Below are 20,144 nucleotides of genomic sequence, written 5' to 3'. Positions count from 1 at the left end.
GTAAAACAAGGACACTGAACCTTCCTTTTTCGGGTGCTGGCTAGGAGTCCTGCTGGCAGGAGTGCCCTCTGCAGATGCATCAAAAAGAAATGATGAGCGGTATGTAGAGGGGGACCTAACAGGGAGAAGTGAGGAAAACAACAGAAAGGCATCAGTCAACCACTAATAAATGTAGATGAGCGACCATGTAAATGGCTGCTTCGCACAATTATTTCGGAGTACATCTAAGATTTTGTAAGTCTAAACATGTAAGATGGAAATACAATGAAGAGGTATCTGAAGACACAAGTATTGCTCAAGTATTAGGGAACTGTGATTGGCTGAAGCAGTGGTGTGTATATACCTGGAATTTGTGTGGTCTTTACAGCAGCAGCAGCTGCTGCTTTCATCTTGTCTCTTTCCAACCACAAGGTACATATCTGATCAGCCAGCTCCTCAACTGCAAGAGTGAAGTGCGCCACCAATATCCATTTGGCCAAACTGGGTGCTTCCTGAACCAGAAGCTTGAGAAACTCCTTTCCCCCCTGTTCCCTGCCTACCATCCACATTCAGTGCCTCGGTTCTTCTGAAGTGCCCAGCTTTCTCTCATTCCTCACTCTGCCACAGTTGTTAAATATTGTTAACAGTTGTGACATTTTGCGAAAACGCAAAGGAATGTGGAATCGGCATGTCACCCTGTTAATGAACAGCGCCGTTCAATGGACAGATCATAGCTAAAGAAAGAAAGAAAGAAAGAAAGCATCCTGCTATAATTTCAACAGGATAAGCAATCAATCAGGCTGCCATAAATTCAGCTCCCAGAGAATTTGAAAGATTCCTTTGGGACCAAACCTTGCCAGGGTTGGGCATACACACATCTGCCAGAATAATAATGTGGTAATTACCCTTCAGTCTTACTGTTTATCTTGTACACCATCTCCAAACACTTCTCACATAATATAATACAATTATGTTTTTGCTAGATAATCAAGGTTGTCATTCTTTATTTCACTTCTTTGAAAAGTTGAGGTAATCTTTGGGGTGCAGAAAAGAAAAATCCATAATGCATACATACGCCGAGCTCTGTCAACAGCTATTAGCTGTGATGGCTAAGTGGAACCTACACATTCAAAGGCAGATCAGAATACTAGATGGGAGGACAAACCGGCAGAAGTTTGGGTTGCCTTGCAAGTCCTGCTTCTGAACTCCCCAGAGGCATTGGCTGACACCATGCTGGATTTCATGGACTTTTGGTCTGATTCATCCAAAGGGCAGGGCTCATATTGCCACATAATGCAAAGCAATGGGCATTCACAGTATAGACCAGATGGCTGCAATGTGGCACCCATTAGCACCAGCCATAATGGCCAGTGGGGACAAATGATGGGAGTTGTAGTCTAACAACATTTGGAGGAGCACCACATTGCCTACTCCTGGTACAGACCAACAAATGGGATCTGCAACAGCCTGTTGCCTGTGGAGTTCACGGCTCATTTTGGAGAGTCAGCCATGCCCTCTGCCAACATACTCCATTTCAGTCCTCCTCTCACATAGTTTTCCATTACTCCTTCCTCCACACCTGCTAGCAGAGTTTGACTATTTCATGGCCACTGAGTATGCTCACAGCTCCTGAGTCTGTTGGTACCTTCCTTTTTGTGCATGGGGGGGGGGGTGTCAGTCTGCCTAACAAAAGCATTGGCATTCATGCCTGAACTCCAGTAATAAAAAACAAGTGATAGATAAGACCTTCTGCACTCATCCAGATGGCCTACCTTGCATATGGCTTGTTAGCATGCCAGGGCTCTGGCCTGGGCAGGAACTATACTGGCATCCTAATATGGCACACACAAGCAAGAAGATCCAATTTAAATTAAATGGCTGGTACATGGTAATTCACATGGATAATGTGCTCAGCATCCATATTTAAATTGTGCCGAAATTTCAATTATCCCAGCGGATTCACCTTTGAGATAGATGTACCTTTAATCTCAGTCCTCAGCTTAATCATTACCTCTGCTAGGAACGTTTCTCATAGCATATGGTCTGATTTACACATCCATGTTCATGATTTGAAAACTGCAACTTCAAGAGTTGGCTCACATTTTTTTACTAGGCCATCAAGCCCAAATAGGATGTCCACATCATCTTGGGGCACACACACTGCTTTTCAGTAGAGCTGGTTAACACTTTCAGTCATCAAGGGGAAAGTAATGAAGACTGTTGCCCTTGAGTGATATGCATACATTGGTTCTTCTTCAAAATGGGAAGCATAATGGTTCAAATTGCAGAACTGAGCTGAGAAATGAGATAAGGAAATGTTTGCTGCTGTCTTCAGGGACACCCTAAGTGATTGCACAACCGCACAGCAAAAGGACTGCATGGTGTTTTCGCAAGAGGACCAATATCCCACTGGCTTGGCGGGGCACAGCTGGTGTGCGTGCAAGGAAAGGGGAGGCCGCTGGCAAAGCCACACAGCTCCCCCACTTGCTGGGGTGCCCCTGAGAGGCCAGCACCCTAGCGCAACGCGCCAGGAAGCCCAATAGGAAAGACAGCTCTGATGTTTTGGGTGCACAACCTCAACATTTCACCATGATGCGATCGCTTGGCAGAACATAGGCACAACACTAGCTTAAATATGGGTTTTAACTTGATACCAGAACACCAGGTTCCAAGGTTTTGCTGTGGGGCTCCTCCTACTTCTCTCCTTAAACCTGGTAGAAAGAAAGAAAGCTTTTAAAATAGTGTTTTATGTGGTTGCCAGATCACGTGATTGAACTAAACATGTTTGAATCTATCTAAACTTTCCCCCACCCCCAGTTACCCTGGAACACCACTTTTGGGGGGCTTTCTGTGAGCTGCCGTTTTGAGCTGGGGGTGTGGACTCAATGCTGGCTGAGCTTGGAATGGGTCACCTGAGCTGGAGATTTGTTGTGCCCTAAGCTGCTCATGCCAGCAGATCTTGCCATAGTATTGCCCCCTTAAACTAGGTTCCATAGTAACACACTAGCAAAAATTAAATAGGTATTCGTCTCCCAGTTGATTGCTCCTACAATTAGCATACATTGCCTCCAGCTAAACTAAAAATAAAAGTCATTTCCCTGAATTGGTGTTCAAATCAAATAATAAAAGAGGACAATAAGAAATCTGCCATGATTACAGGGGTCACCTAGAAATTTGCAGACTAACAGCAGGTTCTAACAGACTGGGGTTGAATCCTGGCAAGACAGAAGTACTGTTTTGGGGAGATAGGGGCGGGTGAGTGTGGGGGACTCCTTGGTCCTGAATGGGGTAACTGTGCCCCTGAAAGACCAGGTACGCAGCCTGGGAGTCATTTCGGACTCGCAGCTGTCCATGGAGGCCCAGGTCAATTCTGTGTCCAGGGCAGCTGTCTACCAGCTCCATCTGGTATGCAGGCTGAAACCCTACCTGCCCAGGACTGTCTTGCCTGAGTGGTGCTTGCTCTAGTTATCTCCCGCTTGGACTACTGCAATGCGCTCTACGTGGGGCTACCTTTGAAGGTGACTTGGAAACTACAACTAATCCAGAATGTGGCCGCTAGACTGGTGACTGGGAGCGTCCGCCGAGACCACATAAGACCTACATTGGCTCCCAGTACATTTCTGAGTACAATTCAAAGTGTTGGTGCTGACTTTTAAGGCCCTAAATGGCTTCAGTCCAGTATGCCCGAAGGAGCGTCTCCACCCCCATCATTCTGCCCGGACATTGAGGTCCAGCATTGAGGGCCTTCTGGCGGTTCCCTCATTGCGAGAGGCCAAGTTACAGGGAACCAGGCAGAGGGCCTTCTCGGTAGTGGCACCCGCCCTGTGGAATGCCCTCCCATCAGATGTCAAAGAAATAAACAACTGATGTTTAGAAGACATCTGAAGGCACCCCTGTTTAGAGAAGTTTTTAATGACTGGTGTTTTAATGTGTTTTTAATCTCTTGTTGGCAGTCATCCAGAGTGACTGGGGAAACCCATCCAGATGAGCGGGGTATAAGTATTATATTGTTGTTTTATTTAGAAATATCTGGTGTGCAGCACAGGAAGCTGTTTGTTATCAAGACAGACCACGGGCCCATCTAGCTCATACTGGCGGTGACTCGTAGGATTTCAGACTGCAAGTCTTTCCCTGTCCTATCTGCAGATTAAACCTGGAACCCTTTTCATGCAAATCATGTGTTCTATCACTGAACAACAACCCATTTTAAACACATTTACCCTAAAATTAGCAACAGACAGCAAATGCTGATGTCAAATGTTTGTATTAAGAAATGCCATCTATTAAATACTTTAAAATTCTACTAAATAACATAAACCTCAGTAACAGAAACAGGTTTTCTGTCAGCATAGCAGCCTTGCGGAGAATAGTGTTGAGGTCCTTAATGAGTTACTTAGAAGTACTTAGGGCTTCATTCTCAGTACCAGCTCTAGATCTCAACGCTTAACTTGTTAGGTTGATACTACATTAACTTCTCAACTTCCACAGCTGAAAAGTCTGCAGGGGGCAAATATTTAAATACAGATGTGTATTTAAAACACTTTCAGACTGTAAGCTTCATGGGAGCAGGGAACTAGGGCTGCCATACGTCTACTTTGCCCTGGATCTTAGACAAGTCCATTGAAAAATCACATTTTTTGGCGTTTTTCTAAAGAAAAGCTCAACAATTTCAAGGTCTTCCCAAAAAGCTCAAGAACTTTTGGGGTTTTCTGGTTTTTACTTTTTGAAATATGGCAACCCTATAAGAAACTTCATTTGTATTAACCACTAGCCATAGCAATAAGATAAAATATACTGGGGATAGAGCTAAATAGTTACGATATGCCACTGGCAGGGGACATGTTCAGCCTAAGTGCTTGTCTTACAAGTCTAAATATCCTCATGTAAGCCTGTGGCTACCATTTATTTCATGCGGGAAAGTAAAGTTCTTCACTTGGGGCCAGCACAGCTGTCTGGGGATATGTCCTGCACGGTGTTTCCTGACCCTTGGTGGCCCAGCCACCATGCAAGAGAACCAATGGGGGAAGCAGAAATGTTCCTCCTCCACCTTCTGAAATGAAGCTCCAAGATTAGCAAAAGGGACATTCATTTCCACTGCCCCCCCTCCCCATTACACACACACACACACGCACAATCCAGGAGCCTAAACTAAGACGCAGGAGTCAGCAAACTTTTTCAGCAGGGGGCTAGTCCACAGTCCCTCAGACCTTGTGGGGGGCCGGACTATATTTTGAAAAAAATAATAATGAACGAATTCCTATGCCCCACAAATAACCCAGAGATGCATTTTAAATAAAAGCACACATTCTACTCATGTAAAAACACCAGGCAGACCCCACAAATAACCCAGAGATGCATTTTAAATAAAAAGACATATTCTACTCATGTAAAAACATGCTGATTTCTGGACCATCCGTGGGCCGGATTTAGAAGGCGATTGGGCCGGATCCGGCCCCTGGGCCTTAGTTTGCCTACCCATGTCTAAGAGGAATGTTCCACCTCCTTTCTCAAACTTGATGGATTTTCATCTTTTGAATAGTAACACTCACCCTCTGGTTCATTTCATGTGGGACTCTGAATGAACTTGGTAGAATTAGGGCTGTGGTTTAAACTGTTTCATTTTCTGTCAGGCTGGCGCCTCAGGCAGCATCTCAGTTCCCCACCCCTTCGACTTCCAGCGACATCACCCTGCTATTCAGAGCAGCTTCTTTTTACATGGTGTCAGTATTATAATGGTTTACCAATAATAACATTTCTGTTTCCGCTTGATTTCCCAGACGCACACTTTGGGAAATAGAATGGAGAAGTGTAGTAAAAAGCTTGGCAAATGCAATTATTCCGATGGAAGGAAATGTGACAGAGCTCTAAGTACTTGCACCATATTAGAAAAGAGAAGTGGGTAATTGTTCATATGACAAGATAGAAACCAGGCCGGGACCACCTGTCACCCAGAATGCTGAATGGAGCCCACCAGCCACAGATGGTCACTCGTTGAGTGTGCTAAATGAATGGCCGTTTAACCCTTTCTACCATGTGATTTATTGGATCTATGCCCCGCCCACTCTTCCCCGCCCCCAGAACCCTGTATACTCCACCGGGGGCAATTGCCCCCCTCCAATCCTATCCTATTAAAAAAAAAGTTGGCATCCTAGATTTAAATCTGTTAACAGAGGTCTTTGCTTCTTTGCACAGATGGTGATTTTGTATACCGAAAAAGGAACAAATGTTCTCAACTTTACATTAATCAAATTCATGTACCCTATAGAGACTTTTCACAGGTGGAGAGTGGGAAGATAGTAATTGCTACTACTAATTACTATGAAGTTCAGACCCATAATGCCCCCCACCCCCGCTTTCTCGGACCTAACAGTTTTTTGAGAGTAGTATTATGTGGCAGCAAAAAGGATGTCTCTTCCAAATGTCGATAATTGAATCCTATCGTCTAAGCATTAGTATATAAATATTACAACATCTACAAGTTTATGACTTGGGTTGCTTGACATTTGCTTTGGCTTTAGCGCCAAAGTAAGAAATCAGCAGGAGGCTTGCAAGGCAGTGCTCTAAAAGACAATATTCAGTCCAGACGGTGAGAAAAAGATTACAGAAAATAAAAAAGGTGAAATTTCATGCTTGAATGTGTCATGGTATGAAGCATCGATACACTGGGGGAGGTGTCTTTTTTTTAAAATACAGGGGTTAAGTTACCCCAGCTGATCAATGGTTATAAGCTACAGCCTCACACCAGAACTATCACAAAGGTACATAGTCTTTTAAATTGAATAGATTAGTTAACTCTAAATGCTGTCTAATAGCCCTGTTCATGGGGCCATCCTCACCTCCTGATAAGAAACTAAGGTCGGCGGGGAGGACAAGGCCCTAATTCCAATCCTCCAAAATGGCTATCTAGCACTCCTGAGTCTGCTATTCCCTCCATAGCCCCTTTTCATTCTTTTGCAAGTGGGGAGATCATGCATTGCCCCACCCCCAAATTAGCTGGATTTGGCCCAGAAGCATGCAGTTCCCGGTCCTTCAACAAATCCATGGCTTTGATGGTGACTATCTAATTGAGTAGCTGTAGTTCTTCTTGACTGATTAATTTGGAATCCAACAATGATGTTTCCTATATTAAAGTTCTTCTTCTTCTTTGGCGATCACTTGTAGCCAAGTAAGATTGTCTTCCATAAACACGGTTTTAACAATGAGTCCATAAGTGACTGTGGAGGCCAATTCTGGATCCACACATCCTACCACAGTGGGGACATAGGTTTCCAGCCAGGAGTTGATCATGGTGAGGGTTTGCCAAGTGTGCCTTCCTCTGGGCATGTTTCTCCCTTGTGTTCTGAGTTCAAGTGTCTTCAAAGTCCATGACACCTTTGGTAAAGACTGTTCTCCAACTGGAACGCTCGCAGGCCAGTGTTTCCCAGTTGTCGGTGTTTATACTATATATTTTTAGATTTGCCTTGAGACAGTCTCTAAAACTCTTTTGTTGACCACCAGCATTACGCTTTCCATTTTTAAGTTCGCAATAGAGTAGTTGCTCTGGAAGATGATCATCAGGCATCTGCATAACATGACCAGGCCAACAAAGTTGATGTTGAAGAATCATTGCTTCAACACTGGTGATCTTTGCTTCATCCAGTACACTGATATTTGTTCGCCTGTCTTCCCAAGTGATGTATAAGATTTTTCAGAGACACTGTTATTAAAGTTAAGGCATCGTGCACACTGGACTGGAGGAACACTGATTTCTCTATTTGTGTTTATTATTTGGCCGATGGAAGTAATTGGACCAAATTGTGGGTTTTCCCTCACCCAAATAGCAGGTGCAGTGAGGTCACCTGGACCTGGGCCAAAACCATCTGTCCTCCACACTAGGGTCCTATTCCAGATCAGGAGTGGGTGAAGGCAACACTGGCAATTTCTTGAGGGGAAACTATGTGATTGAAGTAACATGTAGTTTAGCCCTGAGATGCTTGGTGATGTGGGCTTTCCCTGACGTGAACCCAAATCAGTTTTTTACATGCAGGGTAGGTATTTATTTGTACAGCTTGTCAACTAGTCCATTCATTTATATTCTGCATGTTTCACAAATTTGTGCTCAAAGTAGTTCAGAGAAAATAAATAGCCCACACTTAGAAATACATAAATAGCAAAATCATAAATCATGGTAAAGGGATGGGGAACCTGTAACCCTGCAGGTGTGACTGGACTACAATTTTCATTCTTTCCCAATCCTGTGTTAAACAAATTGCCCCAAGCAAAGGAAGATACTTCAGGATACAACAGTGTGTGATGAAAGGAGGCAGGCTTAGCAGGTAACCATTGATGCGAGGAGAGGGATGTTGCAAATACACAATATCCCTCTCCCTTCTAATCTCATCTGTGGCATGGAGAGCATGGAGTGGATCTACCGAAAAGTCCACTTTCAAGGGCTGAGCAGAGCGCTAGCCCTTTACTGTCAATCAATCACCTTTCTGTTAAACTAGTTGCAGTACACACTGAGAGCCAGTGTGGTGTAGTGGTTAAGAGCGGTAGTCTCGTAATCTGGGTAACTGGGTTCACGTCTCGGCTCCTCCGCATGCAGCTGCTGGGTGACCTTGGGCCAGTCACACTTCTCTGAAGTCTCTCAGCACCACTCACCCCACAGAGTGTTTGTTGTGGGGGAGGAAGGGAAAGGAGAATGTTAGCTGCTTTGAGACTCCTGAAGGGGAGTGAAAGGCGGGATATCAAATCCAAACTCTTCTACAGGAATATCAAGAGCATTAGTGGGGGGTGGGAGTGGGGAGAGAATTCAAGCCATCCATTTCCCCACCTGCAGCTCAAAATGGTACCGCCTTACAGGACATATGTGATATCAGGCTGCTGGTTGCTCTTCTAAGCCAGACGTCTTTTCAGCTCACAGCTGTGCTACACAATCTTGCTGCATGCGAGCTTTCCGAGTGTCATTCTTACATGGAAGATTGCAGCCGTAGTGGATGAAAAGGCAGGCGCTCTCCCCCCCCCCCCTCGGTTTAGAATTTCCTGAGATTAAGTAGAAAGTGGAAAATACACAGTGGTGCATCTTTGGGATTTAGGTGTGTATATATATTACATAGCTTGTAGAAAGCTTCAAAGCATTATTGCAGCCTATAAACCATGTTCTTACAGAGTGACTAGAGCCATATTGAAGCCTCTGCAAGAAATGAAGTCCTGATGATAATCTTTACTTCATTGACCGTGTATTCTTTTGCTATCTGTTTCCCTGCCAACTTTCCCATTCTCTGTTTCAAATGCTCTCTCTCCCTGCTAAGATCTGGGGATTCATAATGTAATGCTCACATCTGGGTAATTCAGACTCTGTACTGATTATCCCATTATGCTCTGCAAGACTGTAACTCAAGCCTCATCTTAACAGAAAATGCTCTTTTAAGAGTTCCTTTTGGGGGGGATTATGCTAAGGCTTTTATAATTCTCTGCATTGCAGAAGGTGTAAATAATATATAGTTTAGGGTGAAGACAGATGTAGGATTTTAGGAGCAGTCAGTCACAAAAGGGTCTTCATCTGTAGTATGTTCATCTTCATAACTTGAACATACCAGCTCCCAGTCCTGCCTGTCACACCATGTGGGTGGTGGGTGGGAGCCTCGTGAAAACTGTCTATAAGCTACATATGTAAATCATATCTATTTCTGTCTATCTTGCAATATGCATTATCTTTCATCCTATTTTAAAAATCACAAATATATTTGAAAGCATTCCATATCAAGATAATGTATCCTTAGGAAATAAAAGCAAACGATGTGTTTAGGATTAGAGCTGGTGTAGGAACTAAGAGTTCTGCTTTGAAGAGACAAGTCTTTCTTTAAAATAAAACCTCCATCTTTTCTTTACTAGATAGCCTTAGGGCTTATCCATACTTCCTCTTCTCCCTCTGCTTCCCCCTGGGGAAAGTGCTCTTTAGTGCTCAATCGGAGCAAACAGCAATTCAGGTTTCCAGTGGGTTTTCCCAGGGGAAAGTAGCAGGGAAAGCAGAGGGAAGTGTGGATGAGCCCTGAATTACACAAGAGGTCCTAATTCCAGTTCTGCCCTGATTGGCACTTAAGCTACCAAACTGAGTATTGTCCCCCACTCTGTCAAAGTGAGTCGTGGTACTGATAACCGCCATGTTGCAGGTTTGATCCCTGTATGGGACAGCTGATTATTCCTGCCTTGCAAAGGGGTTGGACTAGATGATCCTCAGGGTCCCTTCCAACTCTACAGTTCTATGATTCTATGTCTGAGACACATAAGATGTTTCCCATAAAAACATGCAACGAAAGCGCTAGCCCACTAAGAGTCATGTGCAGTGGCTCAGTTCTGTAATTCAAGCAATGCCCTGCTCCATTCTGTTTCCTTCACTCAAAAGCATCACAACTGTATTGCCACACAAAAAAAAACCACACTGCTGCATGTGCGCGCAGACACATATTTGCTTGGCTTAAAACACAGGTGTGACTCTTAAAAGAGGGAACCTGTGTGTTTTACAAGCACCGTTTAAAAATACTGCAGGAGCTTTTTTGTGGGGAAGCAGTGCGGCAAACATAATTAACATGCTGGCCCATTTATTTTGCTGTCTCTCATTACTTTATACAGCTCCATAGATACTCCACAGAATTTCTTTTTCTGTTTTAAAGGAAAATGTTGATACAACTTTTAACTGCAGCTGCATTGCTATTCACCAGTAATAATTGCTACTGGGGAAGCAAAATTGTTTAGGGAAAGCAGCTGATATAAATATACCGACATTCTGTGCCAACAACCTCTATCTTTAGCCATAGGCAAAGAAGGTCAAGGATATAAAACAAAGAGCAAAAACTCAATTGCACTGCAGATTTAGCTACAGACAAAGGAAGGGGAAGGAAGATTCCTTGGCCAATGCAAAACCGTGCACCGTCTGAACACTGTCACCTTTCTCATGTTCTTCCTTTCTTGCCAACTTGTATCATTGCCCATATTTTAGAAAGTTAACCCAGCAGTTGTGAATTACCCATGTTCAAGGGCATCTCCCTTGTCTTTTGTCCAAACAGGAGTATTCTGCTTGCTGGGCCTCCACAAGCAACAGGCCGCTTTAACTAATCCACTTTTCTTGAGGGCTGGCGCATTCCAAGTACAGCACATGACAATGCAACGAGAAGCCATCATCACGCAAAGCTCCATTTGCAAGCAGGGATGCCAAATGAGCAAACAAGTGGCCTGCTTTGGGCCATTTAAATTTAATGATCTGGATCATTCTTCCCATGCAAGGTGGAAAAACCAAGGCTGAGCTTGCCAGCTTTTCTCATTGGGTGGCTCCAAGTCATGCAGCATATTTATAATTAAAACCAAGTGCCATTAAAATTACATCAATGTCATAACAGTTACTGCAAAACAGTATCAGATTCCCCACAACTATTCCCTCGCCTGCCTATAGGAAATGCCGCACGGTTTCTACTTTGTGGCAAACATCAGCATGTATTTAATTTCACATTTCACTGTAACAGCAAACTTTGAGCATGTTATGAGATGCGCTTTATGAAATATTGAGGGGGAACATGAAAGCACTGCTGTTTTCCATGGTTAGCACCATTTCTCAATAAGGTTAATATTATTTCGGCTTGTCACAACCTGCTGAGGGAAACAAAGAGTGTTGTGGCACCTTAAGTGGGTTACATTGGCACAAGCTTTCGGAGACAAGAGCCTCCATGAGATGAATGAATGCAATAAAGGAGCTGATAGTTTTATTTGCATATACATGGAGTACAGTGAAGAATCAAGTCAAGACGAGAGTTAAATATAAGGACAGAGGAAGCTTTATCAAACTCAGACAATTTGTCAATCTACTTCAGTGATCTGAGTACTGGCAGTGGCTTGCTCCACAAGGGTGTTTCTTAGCCCTCTACAGAGATTGCACTTGGAACCTTTGGCACACAAAGCATTGTTCTAGCCCTGAACTAAGCAAGATGCTAGGAGAGTATTCAGGCAGTGATTCTTTGCAGGACTATCAACGTGGCACATGCATACAATGCTGTCCATATTTTCATTTGTGACGTGTTAGGAGATATCAACAATAAATCATAAAACACACCCTGTCTACCTCCCCTCCTCCTAAACAATCAATCAGTTAAAATGTGTGATCTGAAAAGTTGTGGCAGTATCTTTGGCCACAACCAAGTGCCTATTCCTTTTGGAAACAGAGATGGCTCTCTCAACATGCTGGAGAACAGGCACTAAACGTAAGCTTTCTGTTGTTCCAAATTTCCATTTTAATGTGCCCTCAGATTACATTGATTGTATCGTCTAAGCTTTACCACTGAACCACTGGGGTGAGACTTCCTATTGGCTGTCCAATAGTCAAATGATTACATTGCCACACAATGCCAACACACTGAAACTGGTGTCAAACTGACTTTATCTCTTAGAAAATTAAGCTCCATTATCTTGCACAATGCAGACTTTTTATGATAGCAGCATGGTAAATCTAGAGGATGGTTGTCAGTAGATAATCATACCCCATGGGAATTATGGATATTCGGCTAAACCTTATGTCTTTTTACTGCTGTAGGGAAATAGTTATATTATGACAAATACACGTCTAGTGGATTACTTACATTCTCTTTTTTTGGCCCAAAGCTGCAGTTTTCAGAAAAATCTGGCTAGATCACCTTAACATGGCACTGCTTACCAAGGCCTCTTTAGGTGTTCAGCACAAACCTATGAAGGGGCTCTCATACACCTGTAGACATTGGCATTCAGCTAAAGTGAGCCCCATGCATGCACATATATATGAAGCCCCCCCTTCAGACTGGCACGAATCATGCATGAGACTTCGGACTGACACATCCTTGTCCATGAGCACCTCTTCACACATTCATAAAGATGACTAAAGAGAGCCAGACTCTGTTATTGTCCAAAGGTTGCACATTCACCCATCAGTTACTCAGTGAAATACACATTGAAGTTTGCATTTAAAATGGTGTTAGCTGACTAAATATGACACCAAAAATGTTGTCATTGTTGAGTGCTGTGCTGAAACCTTCACTCTGTTTTTTTTCTTCCCATGTGGGGCGAAAAAAAAGACGTATGGGTGGTTGTGGTTGTTGCCTCATTTGCAGGAAACTACAGAATTCCTGTACAATTTTGGTGGGTACTAGGCTGGCCTTACCTTATTGTTATGAGATGGTGGGGGATAATGTGTGTATTGTTCTTTCCATTGAAGATTTCTCTTGAGTTCTGCACCCTTTCCAGCTGCCTGTGAATCCTGATCTGAAAAAGCTCCATGACATCTCCCTTTAATCAAAGCATTTTTGCTCAATCCTAAGAAAATTATTTTATTTTGAAGAGATGCAATCCAATAGATACTTTTTGAGATCCAAAATACCTGAAAGCAGCCAATATTCTCAGTCTCAAGAAGCTGCTGAGTAGGAATCCTTGAAGAAAGCAAGGTATGTTTTATTGTGTTGTATCTTCAACATGTTCTATTGGTGGTCAGAATGATATGGTCCATCTTGAAGCTTCAGAGTCCAAGTGGAGGCAGGATGCTTAGTCACAGTTGACATGAAGGCATTACACAAGCTAAATTATTCCATTCTTCCAATCCAATCCAGAAGGAACATTGGTTCACTTTATGTGGAATTCCCTCACTCAGGGAACCCGCCAGGCCCAATCTCTTAGCTGTTATGTCAGCAAAAAGGCTGGGTTAATTGAGGGCCTTCAGAGTACTGAAGCTGTTGTGGCTGTAGCAGATTTAGAAGCTGCCTTTTGCTGCTTTTAATTGTTTTATTTGTTGTTTTATGGTGGATTTAGAATGATTTGTCTATAGAATTCCATCTTGTAAGCTGCCTGGAGGACCCTGCAAAATAAGTGAATAAATGCATGAAATGGAGCTCTGCACCGCTAGAAGAGATTAGAAGCCATTAGAGGAGAAAAAACCCTTATCTCACACAGTGTACAGTTGTGGAACAGAACCCACCCTAGTCTTTGGGCACATGACACTCCACATGCATGCAATATGTGTGTGTGTGTGTGTTTATTACCTATAATTACGTGTGTGTGCTACATTTACTAGTCATGGACCACATCTTCATGGATATCAGGCTCTTGAATATCTCACCACCACATGTCCTGCTTCTTTCCCAGGCAAGTGGTCCCCGGTGTATGGTCTGAAAGTCCATGAGGCTGAAGTTAAGTAGGTATGAGACTAGGCAGTGTCTAGATGGATGCATGCCAGGAAATAACACCTTGAGTTCCATGGTAAAAAAAAAAAAGGCTGGACATAAAACCATAGAACTGGAGAGTTGGAAGGGACCCTGAGCAAAGCCGGATTTAGGTTTGATGAAGCCCTAAGCTACTGAAGGTTTATTTACTGGATAAATAGGAGCCGCTGTGGTGGGAAGGTAAACAGCATTTCCGTGCGCTCTGCTTTCCATCCTGGTGTTCTGTTGCACCAGAAGCGGTTTAGTCCTGCTGGCCACATGACCCGGAAAGCTGTCCGTGGACAAACGGCGGCTCCCTCAGCCTGAAAGCGAGATGAGCACCACAACCCCATAGTCACCTTTGACTGGACTTAAATGTCCAGGGTCCTTTACCTTTTTTATGACTGAGCTGAGCAGACCTAGGATCCAGCCTAAGATTTCCCTCCATGTTCCTGCCCTCAGGAAGCCCCTTGCTATACGATTGCTCTCTGTATTTCTGATGTTCCAATACAGGGCTTTAAAGAAACAAAACTGTCCCTTCCTGTGTCTATTTTTCTCAGAATTTCCTTCCCTGAAAATTGTTTGCAGAAGTTGACATCACATATAATTTTGTTGGGTTGCTATAGCAATCGCGATGGGACCCAAAAGCATAAAGGATGCCGAATTAATCTGCTCATGTAGTTGAGCTTCATAGAGTGTGCCCCCTATGGAGAGAGCATAGTAATTATGCCTTGTTCACTAGGTTTTCCATTGCACCTTTCAAATTACAGGTGTCAACACTGATTCCTGCCCCCCCTCAGGTTGAAAATCTGGAAGAAATAACAATCACCTTCATCCTTATGAGCGAAAGGAAAGTGGGTGTTTTACATTTACGATGCAACATAGACATCTCTTCTCTAATCGTCGCAATCCCCCCTCCCTTTTTTTTCCTTGTTGCCTTTTGCATCCACCCTACCTTTACCTTACCTCCAATTCAAACTTGATTCCCCCTCCCATTTAATCCTCATAATAATCACATGAGATAAATTAGGCTGGGAAACAGTGACTGGCTCAAGGTCTTCAAATCCAGACACCCCAAACTGAGGCCTCACCTCAGTATCATAAATCAATGCCATACAACTGTGAACAGACATGGCTTTCCCCAAAGAATCCTGGGAACTGTAGTTTGTTATGGGTGCTGAGAGCTGTTGTGATATTCCTATTTCCCCCACAGAGCTACAATTCCCAGCGTTCCTTGGGAAAGAGGCATTGACTGTTAAACCATTCTGAGAACTGTAGCTTTGTGAGGAAAATTGGAGTCTCCTAACAATTCTCAACACCCTTAAGAAACAACCAATTTCAGAATTCTTCAGGAGAAGCCTTGACTCTTTCAAGTGGTATGGTGCAGGTCTGGCCTTAGCCGGGCATTCAAAAAACAGTAGTTTGTGGACCACAGTCAAAAGAAATGTGCATAATATTTCAGAGCAGGAGAAAAGTAGGGAGCCCAACACAAGTTCTATTTTTAAGTCGTATTTTCCTCTGCCATTCTAAAAAAGGTCTGTCTTAGCTTTAAGCAATGTTCCTTCTCAAGCAAAAATGAATATTGGCTGTGATTATGCACACAGTACATAGCTCTAGAAGCATGGCCTGTTGCTTGCCCACAGCACCTGGCAATGGGAGGCACACTGCTAAAGGCCTCCTGAAATGAAGAGGGCTTCATTCCCTCCTTTGCTAGTGCCAACACTTGAAAAGGCCCTGTTGCACCATTCATTCACCAGTCCCTGCTTTGACTTATCACCATCACCCCTTCATATTTTGCCCTGTTGCCTGGCAGGGGTGGCCTTGTATACTTCTGGAGTCCTCCAGCTCTCGTGGCTTATAGCTGTGAATCTGTCTTATCGTTTTCCCAAAGCCATCTAAGCTAGCAGCCACCATCTGTCTTGAGGTAATGATTTCTTGAGTTAATTATAGCCCTCCTCAGGCATTGTCTTTAAGAGCAACGGAAACGGGGAGGGATCAGTGGGGACAAGCGTGCTAGTTCTGCCCCAGGCAAAGCAGAGAGAGCCTTGTGTACTCAAGATGGCACATTTTAGCACCTGGGGAAATCAGGGTTTAAAAACATGTGGGAAACCTCCACCAGTTGAAGAGCCATGAGAATAGTGATGTTGGCTGGTGCGCACATCCCCAAAGCCCACCTCACATGGTTGCTTGGCTAGTAAGAATTGCATCTGAACTTACATGCTTTACATTGTCAGCTCAGCACCATTGTTTAAGCACCTAACCAAAGAACGGCTGGTCCATACATCCATGTACATCAGGCATTTTTAAAAGTATTTAATTTGTGCAGTATCTGTTTAGAATTCTAGCAGGGATTTCAAATAATGTAAAATCTAGATGAAGTTTACCAGGTTCCTGTTCGGCAGAAACATGAGAGGAATGTTGAAGAAAGCCAAAAAGAGTTTTGATAACTGGAAATATATATAACTTTTTTTTGGGGGGTGCTTTACACCTATGGTTTGAATCTAGGTACAAATGAAGGCACATTTGTTACTTCAGTTCTGTGACATTTCCACAAATTGAGGTTGGGATTGTTATTTTGTTGTTTAGTCATTTAGTCGTGTCCGACTCTTCGTGACCCCCTGGACCAGAGCACACCAGGCACTCCTGTCTTCCACTGCCTCCCGCAGTTTGGTCAAACTCATGCTGGTAGCTTCAAGAACACTGTCCAGCCATCTCGTCCTCTGTCGTCCCCTTCTCCTTGTGCCCTCCATCTTTCCCAACATCAGGGTCTTTTCCAGGGAGTCTTCTCTTCTCATGAGGTGGCCAAAGTATTGGAGCCTCAGCTTCACGATCTGTCCTTCCAGTGAGCACTCAGGGCTGATTTCCTTCAGAATGGATAGGTTTGATCTTCTTGCAGTCCATGGGACTCTCAAGAGTCTCCTCCAGCACCATAATTCAAAAGCATCAATTCTTCGGCGATCAGCCTTCTTTATGGTCCAGCTTTCACTTCCATACATCACTACTGGGAAAACCATAGCTTTAACTATACGGAGCTTTGTTGGCCAGGTGATGTCTCTGCTTTTTAAGATGCTGTCTAGGTTTGTCCCTGGTTTTCTCTCAAGAAGCAGGCATCTTTTAATTTCGTGACTGCCATCATCTGATGTTATCATGGAGCCCAAGAAAGTAAAATCTCTCACTGCCTCCATTTCTTCCCCTTCTATTTGCCAGGAGGTGATGGGACCAGTGGCCATAATATTAGTGTGTTTTTTTTTATGTTGAGCTTCAGACCATATTTTGTGCTCTCCTCTTTTACCCTCATTAAAAGGTTCTTTAATTCCTCCTCACTTTCTGCCATCAAGGTTGTGTCATCTGCATATCTGAGGTTGTTAATATTTCTTCCAGCAATCTTCCAGCTTTTTTATTTATGTTATTTTACCTTGGGATTATTCTTTTTTCTTTCTTTCAAAGGTACACATTTCAATCCTTCATTCCCCAGGACTCAAGAGAGAGATCCCATGCAGGAATTGACTAAACCCAGACTTTATTTGCTTTTGCAAAGCTGATAAATACATTATGTGTCAATTTCCCCCTTCATTTATTGATATAAAGATTAAATTTTTAAAGTGCCTTCTTACACTGCACTGGTATAGAGTATATGTTATTGTTGTTGTCACTATTTTTTGTATGTATTGGTATGCCAGAATGAGGGAAGCAAGGAGACAGAATCAAGGCTAGAGTGATTTTTGTCTGCTTTAGTTTTACTTTTTTGAGAGAAATGACTATAGACTCACAATAGTTTGTGCAGGGTGGGGGTCTGGGGTTCTGTGAACGATGGCCAAAGCATTTGCTCAGAGGCAGAAGTGAATCATTATTTAGTGGTGAGGGGCTTTGCATATGCTCAAAAGTACTTTTGTTGTGTATTTATGTACTGAGAAGATTTATATCCAGCCTCCTGGCTACAAGAATTTAGAAGAAACCATGAAGGTTTGTGTAAAAGAATAAAAGTGGGGGATAGGTTTGAATGGGGATGGCAGAACCTGCATTCGTAGAGTTTCTGGAATGAGAATGAGAAGAGAAATGAGGAGTGGATTTTGTGTGAAGAGAAAACTGTGTGTTCACTTGGTTGTAGTTAGTTGGTAATGGAGGTGAGATCAGGCTTCATTCCAAGGTGCTGGAGCTCTTTGATCTTTCTAGGAGGTAGGCCATCGCTCAGTATGCTTGTTTCTTAATTCAAAGTACAGTGGTACCTTGGTTTTCAAACGCCTTGGTTCCCAAACGCTGAAAACCCAGAAGTAAGTGTTCCAAACGTTTTTAGGTTTCAAACATTTTTCAGAAGCCAAATGTCTGATGCAGTTGTCAACTATTTTTTCCGGGGCGCCTGCACCAATCAGAATCTGTGCCTTGGTTTTTGAACATTTTGGAAGTCAAACTGACTTCCAGAACGCATTAAGTTTGGCGCTTTTGTTTTTGCTATTTATTTTGCGGTTTTGTTTTTGAGGTTTTTTCAGTTCGTTTGTTTTTGTGACTGTGTGGAACCCAGTTGATTGATTGTGTGACTGCGGAAATGGATAAAAGCAATCCAAACAATGACTATCATCAATGCAGGTAATAATTTTTTAAGTTTTAATCTTTATCATCTACAATACTGTTTTATTTATTTTAGAGTATAGTACATTGATTATTGCTTTCATTTTGTGTTAAATTGCTGTTTTAGGGCTTGTTTTGAAAAATCTGGAATGGATTAATTCATTTTGCATTACTTTTTTGGAAAGCATACTTTGGTTTTGGAACACTTTGGTTTTGGAACGGACTCCCGGAACGGATTAAGTTTGAGAACCAAGGTACCACTGTATATGGGGGAGGGAAGGGAATGCAATTGCTCCAAGGTGAGAACACACTCTGCATATGCTCTGGGGTTGTCTTATCATTTAACTTTTATTTCCATTTAAAATTTTATTTCCATTTCAGAATTCTCTGCAGTGAATTTACTGACTGGCCTTGGACCGATTACTCATTGGCATGCCTCAGCATTCTTCAGATTTAAAATGGGACAGATTATCATCTAAAAATGATGCAGTTCATCTATGTTTTTAACAGGTATTGACTTGTTGTGTAGCCTGTGGCTTCCCTTAAAGCTTGAGCCATCTGGGGCCATCTGCTTACATACACTTTTGGGTTTCTGCAGTTTCTTCTTATGACACATTTGAGTCTCATTCTTTTCCGTTCTTTCTGCTTGAATTTGGGGCATCCTTCCTAAGCGATTTCAGCGTGACTGTGTTTCTGTCAAACATCTGTGGATGTGTCGAACCGCCGTTTCAGGAACCCAGCAGCAGCTACCTCTAAAGTGACTCAGCCACTTCCATTTGCATTTTACATTTTCTGAGAGGTAACTCAAGCCAGCCAAGACAAGGGAATTAGTTTTGAATTTTTCACCCCTCCTAGACTATGTAACTCATGAAAGGGGAGAGAGAGAGGAAAACACACATATGAACTTTCTTGTGTTTGCTTAGATTAAATTAAACAACAGGGGGGGAAATGAAAATGCTAATGAAATAGGCTGCTGGGCTCTGATAAGTGACTCTGAGAAACTTCAAATGTTTCCATTAGAGTAAATCACTCTATTTTACACCATTGACACATGTTATCTATTCAGCCAGTGCAACACGGTGCCCTTTTGTTCTGTGCCATGTTGTGGCGGCCTGCAAAAACCGCAAGTCATTGTTTCTGCTAAAACAATGAAGCTCACAAGCTAGAAGTGGCATGAATGCCTAATCTCCTCACAATGCAGAGAGACTTGTGTGTATCCTGCACTGCAGTGTGCATGCAAGGAAGGGGTGTGTGTGTGTGTGTGGGAATTGCAAGCCCAACAGCAAATGAAGCTGTGACCTGCAAGCTATGACTCCTCAGCACCCCCACCACCAACACACACACACACACACAAACCCTAATTGGGGATTAGCAATTAGTGTCTGGAAATGATCGACACAAAACTGGAGG

At 43.1% G+C, this 20,144-nt stretch overlaps 1 protein-coding gene across 2 annotated transcripts in view; it reads right to left on the bottom strand.

The window, feature by feature from the left end:
• LOC309367739 (uncharacterized protein) overlaps positions 1-20,144 on the bottom strand; it is a 177,185-nt gene that overhangs the window by 44,263 nt on the left and 112,778 nt on the right. The window contains exon 6 of one of the 2 annotated variants that reach the window (XR_014167307.1): positions 13,066-13,825. The exons of the other annotated variant lie outside the window; for it this stretch is intronic. The gene's annotated coding sequence lies outside the window, so the exon portion shown is untranslated. Of the gene's footprint in view, positions 1-13,065; positions 13,826-20,144 lie in introns of those variants that run through there. 2 annotated transcript variants of the gene reach the window in all.

Source organism: Podarcis melisellensis (assembly GCF_964234715.1).
Source record: "Podarcis melisellensis genome assembly, chromosome: 4".
Classification (NCBI taxonomy): Eukaryota; Metazoa; Chordata; class Lepidosauria; order Squamata; family Lacertidae; genus Podarcis; species Podarcis melisellensis.
This window is presented reverse-complemented; position numbering and strand designations above follow the sequence as displayed.